The sequence below is a fragment of the Neomonachus schauinslandi genome, chromosome 7, assembly GCF_002201575.2.
Source record: "Neomonachus schauinslandi chromosome 7, ASM220157v2, whole genome shotgun sequence".
In the NCBI taxonomy this organism is placed as follows: domain Eukaryota; kingdom Metazoa; phylum Chordata; class Mammalia; order Carnivora; family Phocidae; genus Neomonachus; species Neomonachus schauinslandi.
In genome coordinates, this window is record NC_058409.1 from 105,677,266 (window position 1) to 105,685,897 (window position 8,632).

At 44.3% G+C, this 8,632-nt stretch overlaps 1 pseudogene; it reads right to left on the bottom strand.

Moving 5' to 3' along the window:
- Positions 1-5,673: 5,673 nt before the first annotated feature.
- Positions 5,674-6,266, bottom strand: LOC110587076 (annotated as a pseudogene).
- Positions 6,267-8,632: the final 2,366 nt, after the last annotated feature.

The window sequence follows — 8,632 nt, forward strand, 5'->3', positions numbered from 1 at the left end:
CACAACAGTTCGCTCCCCCGCCCTCCGCGGGACAGCGGAAGTCCCGCCTCCGCACGGCCATTGGCCGCGTTCGCTCTCTGGGCGGGGCCTCTGCCGCCGCTGGCGTGCCCCATTGGGCGCCTCCGCCGCCAGTCCCTGGCGCCTGGCTACTTCCTGGACTCTGCTGGGATGGGTTCAAAGTAGAGAAAGTGGAAGAGGGAAGAGTTACCCGGTTGCGGGCGGGGAACGGGGCCGCGCACTCTTCAGGCCGGGGGAGGGTTGGTGAGCAGGGGCCTGGCTGGACCGAGGGCCAGACTCCGGGAACAGAGGAGCCCATTCGGGGGCGTACAGAAGTACAGACGTGGGCGGGGGTGCGGAAGGACAAACATAGGGAGGGGCATTTGAGGGGGGACCTTTCGGGGATAGAGGTTCTGTCACGAGAAGGACAGACAGGATAAAACCGAAGAACCAGGGCCAGAGGACCTGCAGACCGGTGGGAGGTAGGGTGGTTGAAATAGGACAGAAAGCCAGACATGGCGGGAAAGACTGAGGGACAACCCGGTACAGATACGTGGAAAGACGTGCAGAGGAGATGATGAGGGTCTGATGGCGGGTATTGCAAGGTAGTCGGATGCTTGAGGGTGGCGGAGACCTCAGACTGTGGAGACTGGGACTGGCTTGGTCCGCGCGGAAAGAGGAGGAGAGGGAGGAAGAAGACCCCTGGGGGCTTGGGTGACCCCTGGGCTGGGAAGAATCGGAAGTCAGTATAAGGTCTGGAGGGTGGACTCGGTGAACCGCGGGGAAGAGGAGAGGCTGCGGAGGACGCGGAGAAAAGGTTGGGGGTGGAGGATCAAGGGCCAAACTCGGCATGGGGAAGGGCTTGCGTGTCTTGAGCCCTCCCTGGATCTCTGTAAGCTGTAGCTTCTGTTGCTTTAAGCCTCCCGGTCTATCTGCGAGGTGACCGTGCCCTACCAACTCCCCGAGCTTGGGGTTTGGCGCCACGGCATCACACACACACATCTAGAAAGGCCTTAGGGAAATCTTCTAATCTGGCACCCCTAGTCAGGCCACCGCTGGGTAGCTTGGTGATAAATGAGGGCCTTTGGCCCTTAGGGACTAGCCCAGGGTCATTCTGTCATGCAGTCAGTCATTTAGGGATGGGTAGCATTGACGGGGGTAGGGGCTTGGGGGTAGGGTGGGGTGGGGAGGGGGCGCAGAGGGGGGGAATGTTAGGTGTGCACGTGTACCTATTTTGGTAGTACTAGCTGGCTTGGCATTGAAGAGGCTTCTGGTTTGTGTCCTGATGAAAAAGGAAAAGCTACCAGTTCCCATGTTTAGAAGAAGATGCCCTGTGATCTTAAATTTTCTTCAGTGACCTTAAACGTATTTGTACCCTCTAGCCTAGTAATTTCACATGTGGGACAGCCATTTCAGGAAATTGGCCTACCAGAGAAAATATTAAACAATGATGTTCATTGTAGGATTATTTATAATAGAAAAAGAACCTCAAGTTCCACCAGAGAAGTGGTTAAGTAAACATCTTCAGAATGAGATATTTTGTGATGTTTTCCACATTTAAGGTAGTTTCAACATCAATGTAAATTTTTTCTATATATAATATTCATCATTGGCTCTTCAACAAAGAATTGATGATGAGTTGGAGAAGTGCTCTATTCATGTTAAGTTAAAAATGCAGGATATAAAATTGCATATGGGATATGATGTGTGTACATCTAAGTTAAAAAACAAAGGAAAAAGCAACTATTTGTGCATAAAATATACACTAAAGTACTAATAGTAATTATTCCTGGGTAGTTGGAACTATCGCTGATATTTTTCTCCTTTTGGTCTCCTTTCATTTTCCCCAATAAGCATTTATTGCTTTTATAGTAGGCAAAATAGAATGAAAATAAATGGAAGAAAAGGCACAGTTTAATAGAATTCCTCATTCAGAGTTCATATATTCAGGATAAATTATTGAGCATATTATGTACATTCATTTCAGGGTTGGCCACAGGAGAAGGATAAAACATAACCTTTGTCCTAAAAGAGAATATCTTCTAGTAGGGGAGCTCAGATACATAAGCAAAAAACAGTTGGGTATCTGTACAAGTCAGTGTGTGATGTAGGTTCCAAAGTTGACTGGTATGGATGAGAGCTCTACATTTCCCACATACATTTATTGCCCTTAGATATTTTTTTCAAAACACCACTTGCATCCAGTGCCAGGCGACTACAATACACACAGCTTCCTTAGCTCCAGCTTCCTGGCATTGCCCCTAGAGCAGGGGAGGAGGATGGATGCCTTTTCCTTGGGTGCTCTATCTCAGCCTTGGGGGTATTGGCTGCCCCTTATCTGCTATTCCTGTATTCTTTAGAGTTCTCTTTACTCTTTTACTACAGTCCCCTGTTATAATTAATAACTCTTTATATTAATTTTCCTCCGTTCAAATTGCTGTGTGGTTTCTCTTCTAATTGGACCCAGACTGATAACCCCAGTCTCTGTGTAATTTTTTGAGGGGGGGGCATATGCTTTTAACTGCCCTTTATATACAATCCTATAGTCTTTCTTCCAGGAATATTTGATCATAAGTTCTCCCCCCATGTTATTATGTAGTTCAGTTCCAAATAGCAATATTTGGAAAAAAAAATTCTGATTCCTTTGCTGGGGGAGTAAATCTGTATAATATTCATTATTTCCAGAAAGGAAATATAAATAAATATTCAGATAATGAAGAATACCGAGAGGAGCTTCTGTGATCCTTGCTTTGCTTTGTGTAGGATTTGAGATTCTTTGAAATGGCCAAGAGAATCTGCTTTGCTACATTTATAACTTCAGGTAATTAATTTACAACAGCTGCTTAAGTGCTTAGAAAGATCTTGCTTTTTAGATTTGTAAGTCTGCCCTGTTGGGCATTTAAAGTGAGAAAATCAGGCATATTAAATTTGTAGTCTGAAATGTCTAAGGAAATTTGATTAATTAAAGCTGTAAGTCTGTTAAATGTTTAAGGAGGACTGAATGTACTAAACTTAAGAATTCCAACAGTAATCAAAGACCAAGTGAAAGTGATTGTTCTTATCTTTACATGAAAAATCACTAGATTTATAATGTAATAACAAGATTTGTAAATTGAACATAAAGCCTTTAACAAAAGCTAGGTTTTATAATGGGCAACTTGAGTCTGTAATTGTAACATTCTTTTCCATGCCCAAATCTACTTCCAGATATTTAAAATTGCAGGTAGATTACCCCCAACTTTACAGTTCTAGCTGAGGCCTCTCCTCTGAGCTGCGGAAAGCAGCATTCAGTTCTTGCTTGGATGCTCCAGAGGCATTGCAGACCCAGATGTTCAAGTTAGAAACTTCTCTGATACCCGAATCCATTAACTGTGCCGCCTGTACCCCCTTGTTTCTCCCTTGCTTTCACCCCACTCAAAGCCCACCCATCATCGAGGCACCTTCTTCTCCTTCCAATGGATATTTAGATTCGGTCCCCTTTGCTTCATGCCCTATGGCCAGCAGCAGCGCCAGCCCAGGCCCCCATCATCTTGTGCCTGCAGTGCATCACTGGCCTCTGAGCTGGTCCCTAAGCCACTCTTTCCTGATGTGGCCTCCATACAAACCAGACCATGCTCCACCCTTCTTAAGGCCCCTCACCAGGTTTCCAGTGCATTCTGACAGTGCCTGCTGCCATCTCTGGGCTCTGTTCCCATGCCTCAGCTCTGTTATTCTGCCTTAAGTTCCTCAAATAAGCCACACTCCTCCCTGCCCGGAGGTCTTTGCGTTTGCAGTTCCCTCCACCTGGAATGCTGTTCTGCCTGCTCCTCCCCACCCACAGCAGGCTCCATCCTTCAAGTCTTAGTTTATCTTATTTTTTTTTTAGAGAGAGGGAGAGAGATGGGGGAGGGACAGAGGGAAAGAGAGAGAGAGAGAGAGAGGGAATTTTAAGCAGGCTCAGTGTGGAGCCTGATGCGGGGCTCAATCTCATAACCCTGAGATCATGACCAGAGCTAAAATCAAGAGTCGGATGCTTAACCGACGGAGCCACCAAAGTGCCCCCTTTAAGTCCTAATTTAAATGTCACCTCTGCAGAGAGTCTTCCCTGATTAAAAGGATTTTTCCCCCATTGTCCATTGCTATTCTCCATTCAGTGTCTTTTCTTATTAGCACTCATCACAATGTGCAATTGTCCCCATTTCAATATAAGCTCCAAGAAGGCGAGGAGCATGTCTGTCCTGTTTGTTGTAGCTCCAGTGCATCTAACACTAATTCTCCAATTCTGGTGGCTAACAAGAGTAGGACTCAGTAAGCATTTTTTCAATAAATCACTTTATTTTTTAAAAAAAATATTTTGTTTATTTATTTGACAGAGCGAGCACAAGCAGGGGGAGTGGCAGAGGGAGAGGGAGAAGCAGACTCCCTCTGAGCTGGGTGCCTGACACTGGGCTCAATCCCAGGACCCTGGGATCATGACCCGAGCCGAAGGCAGATGCTTAACGGACTGAGCCACCCAGGGGCCCCAAGGACAGGCATTTAAATGGAATAGATGTAGCTTTATGAAAATCCCGCAACATTGTCCTTGTCTTCCTCATCTCCCTGAGGATCTATGAAAGCTTGCCCTGGCTCTGGCTCTGGTCTGCAGCCTGGCACTTGATAGGCATTGCTGTTGGCCAATGGTAGCTATTGGCGCAGTGGGTGAGAGCAAAGGCCCTGGCTGGAATTCCAGCTCTGCCACTTCACTGGCTGTAGGACCGTGGACAACATACATGAACTAGGTGAGTCTCCGTTTTCTTCGTCTGTAAAATGGGATGATAAAAGTACTTCTCTGATGGGGCGATTGTGAGGATCATATGTGATATTGTAAAGCACTTGGCACAGTGTCTCGCACACAGTAAATGTTTATCCATTACATGCTGACACCCCTAAGCTTCCCATTGTACCCAAGTTCAGATTTCTGCATGTTAGGGAAGGAGACATCATCTTACAGGATGGCAAGTCGCTCAGTTTCCGCACAGGCAGTCTCCATATCCATCAGCGCAGCAATGATTGGGAAAGTACTTGATTGTTTTACTGCATCTTTTTTTTTTAATTTAATTTTATTATGCTATGTTAATCACCATACATTACATCATTAGTTCTTGATGTAGTGTTCCATGATTCATTGTTTGAATATAACACCCAGTGCTCCATTCAATACGTGCCCTATTTAATACCCATCACCAGACTAACCCATCCCCCCACCCCCTCCCCTCTAGAACCCTCAGTTTGTTTCTCAGAGTCCATAGTCTCTAATGGTTCATCTCCCCCTCCGATTCCCCCCCCCTTCATTTTTCCCTTCCTACTATCTTATTTTTCTTTTTTAACATATAATGTATTATTTGTTTCAGAGGTATTTTATTGCATCTTAACCCCATCTTAAAAAATTCTGTGAATGGAAAAATGAAAGTACCAATAGTAGTGATAAGAAGTATGTATCAAGAAAGTGAAGAGACAACTGACAGAATGGGAGAAAATGTTTGCAAAGATAAGGGACTTGTATTCAGAATATATAATGAACTCCTATAATTCAAGAATAAAAAAGACAAATAAACCAATTAAAAAGTGGATAAAGGGGTTTTGGTTTGTTTGTTTGTTTGTTTGTTTTTAAGGACCAGAGTCCACTAAAGCGTTTATTTGCACGTATGTATTATATCCCTAAAATCCCAGGATTTTCCTTCCTGTGTGCTTCCGTCTTGCTTCTTCATGGTCCATGATGCCAGCTGAGGTTGTCGGTACAATGAAACCAAACTGGCAGGTCAGGAGCAGATTATTCTGCCATTTTTCTAGATCTTTGAGTTGTACATCAAATCTGGGGCTGATTGCTCCACACTTGTTTAACCCGTCTGAGCGGTTCACAGTTTTCCCAGCTCTGTGATCGTCAATGATTTTTTTTTTTAAAGATTTTATTTATTTATTTGACAGAGACACAGCGAGAGAGGGAACACAAGCAGGGGAAGTGGGAGAGGGAGAAGCAGGCTTCCCGCTGAACAGGAAGCCCGATTCAGAGCTCGATCCCAGGACCCTGAGATCATGACCTGAGCCGAAGGCAGATGCTTAACGACTGAGCCGCCCAGGTGCCCTGATCATCAATGATTTCTAATTCACCAATGTAACCATGCTTCATCATCACAGTTAGAAACAGGATGATGACCTTGGTGAATGGCCTGATAAGAACCTGGTGTTTGTCCCTTTTTTTTGGAATTGTTAATCCTCTTGAGGGCATCTGCCAGGACATTCACGTGCACCATTATGGTGGCATGGAAAGCTGGTGGAAAGGGGTGGAGATTTTGAATAGGCATTTCTCCAAAGAAGATATACAGATGGCCAAAAAGCACATGAAAAGATGCTCAACATCACTAATCATTAGGGAAATGTAAACCAAAATCACAATGAGATATTACTTCACACCTACTAGGATAGCTACAGTACATAAGACAGATAATAGCAAGTATTGCTGAGGATGTGGAGAAGTTGAAACCTGCGTACCACTGGTAGGAATGCAAAAATGGCGCATCCATCTTGGAAAAACAGTTTACCATTCTAACTGGTGTAAGGTGGTATCTCAATGTGGTTTTGATTTGAATTTCCCTGATGGCTAATGATGATGAACATTTTTTCATGTGTCTGTTAGCCATTTGTATGTCTTCTCTGGAGAAGTGTCTGTTCATGTCTTCTGTCCATTTTTTGACCTGATTATTTGTTTTTTGGGTGTTGAGTTTGGGAAGTTCTTTATAGATCTTGGATATCAGCCCTTTATCTGTAGTGTCATTTGCAAATATCTTCTCCCATTCTGTGGGTTGCTTCTTTGTTTTGTTCACTGTTTCCTTTGCTGTGTAGAAGCTTTTTATCTTGATGAAGTCCCAAAAGTTAATTTTCACTTTTGTTTCCCTTGCCTTTGGAGATTTGTCTTGAAAGAAGTTGCTGTGGCTGATGTTGAATAGGTTACTGCCTATGTTCTCCTCTAGGACTTTGATGGATTCCTGTCTCACATTGAGGTCTTTCGTCTATTTAGGGTTTATCTTTGTGTATGGTGTAAGTGAATGGTTGTTTCATTCTTCTGTATATAGCTATCCAATTTTCCCAGCACCATTTATTGAACAAGGCAAGAAACAACAAATCTTGGAGAGGTTGTGGAGAAAGGGGAACCTTCTTACACTGTTGGTGGGAATGCAAGTTGGTACAGCCACTCTGGAAAATAGTATGGAGGTTCCTCAAAAAGTTGAAAATAGAGATACCCTATGACCCAGCAATTGCACTCCTGGGTATTTACACCAAAGATACAGATGTAGTGAAAAGAAGGGCCACATGCACCCCAATGTTCATAGCAGCAATGTCCACAATAGCCAAACTGTGGAAAGAGCCGAGATGCCCTTCAACAGATGAATGGATAAAGAAGATGTGGTTCATATATATAATGGAATATTACTCAGCCATCAGAAAGGAAAAATACCCAACTTTTACATCAACATGGATGGAACCAGAGGAGATTATGCTAAGTGAAATAAGTCAAGTAGAGAAAGTCAATTATCATGTGGTTTCACTTATTTGTGGAACATAAGGAATAGCATGGAGGACATTAGGAGAAGGAAGGGAAAAATGAAGTGGGGGAAATCGGAGGGGGAGATGAACCATGAAAGACTATGGACTCCGGGAAACAAACTGAGGGTTTCAGAGGGGAGGGGGGTGGGGGATGGGTTAGCCCGGTGATGGGTATTAAGGAGGGCACGTATTGCATGGAGCACTGGGTGTTATATGCAACACTACATGGAACACTACATCAAATACTAATGAGGTTCTGTATGGTGACTAACATAACATAAAAAAAAACAACAACCCACAGTTTAGCAGTTCCTCAAAGGGTTAAAGGTAAACTTACATATGACCCAGCCATTCTACTCTTAGGTAGCTACCCAAGAGAGATGAAAACATAGGTCCACACAAAAACTTGTACCTGAATGCTCATGCAGCATTATTCATAATAGCTGAAAGGTGGAAACAACTTTAACGTCTTTCAAATGATGAATGGATAAACAAAACATAGTGTTTCCAGATACATTATTATTCTGCAATAAAAAGGAATAAAGGACTGACACATGCTACAGTACAGATGAATCTTGAAAATATTATGCTAAGTGAAAGCCAGACATGAAAGGCCACATAAGCATGATTCCATTCATGGGAAATATCCAGAAAAGACAAATCCATAGAGATCAGTGGTTACCAATAGCTAAGGGATTGGGCAGCTGGGGTGGGAAGTGACTGCTAATGGTTATGGGGTTTCTTTTTGGGGGGACAAAAATATTCTGGAATTTGGGGCATTTGGGTGGCTCAGTTGGTTGGGTGACCAACTCTTGGTTTTTGGATCAGATCATGATCTCACAGGTCGTGGGATAGGGCTCTGCACTCAGCGGGGAGTCTGCTTGAAGATTCTCTCCCTCTGCCCCTCCCCCCACCTACATGGGGCGCCTGGGTGGCTCAGTTGTTAAGCGTCTGCCTTCGGCTCAGGTCATGATCCCGGGGTCCTGGGATTGAGCCCCACATCGGGCTCCCTGCTCAGTGGGGAGTCTGCTTCTCCCTCTCCCACTCCCCCTGCCTATGTTCCCTCTCTCGCTGT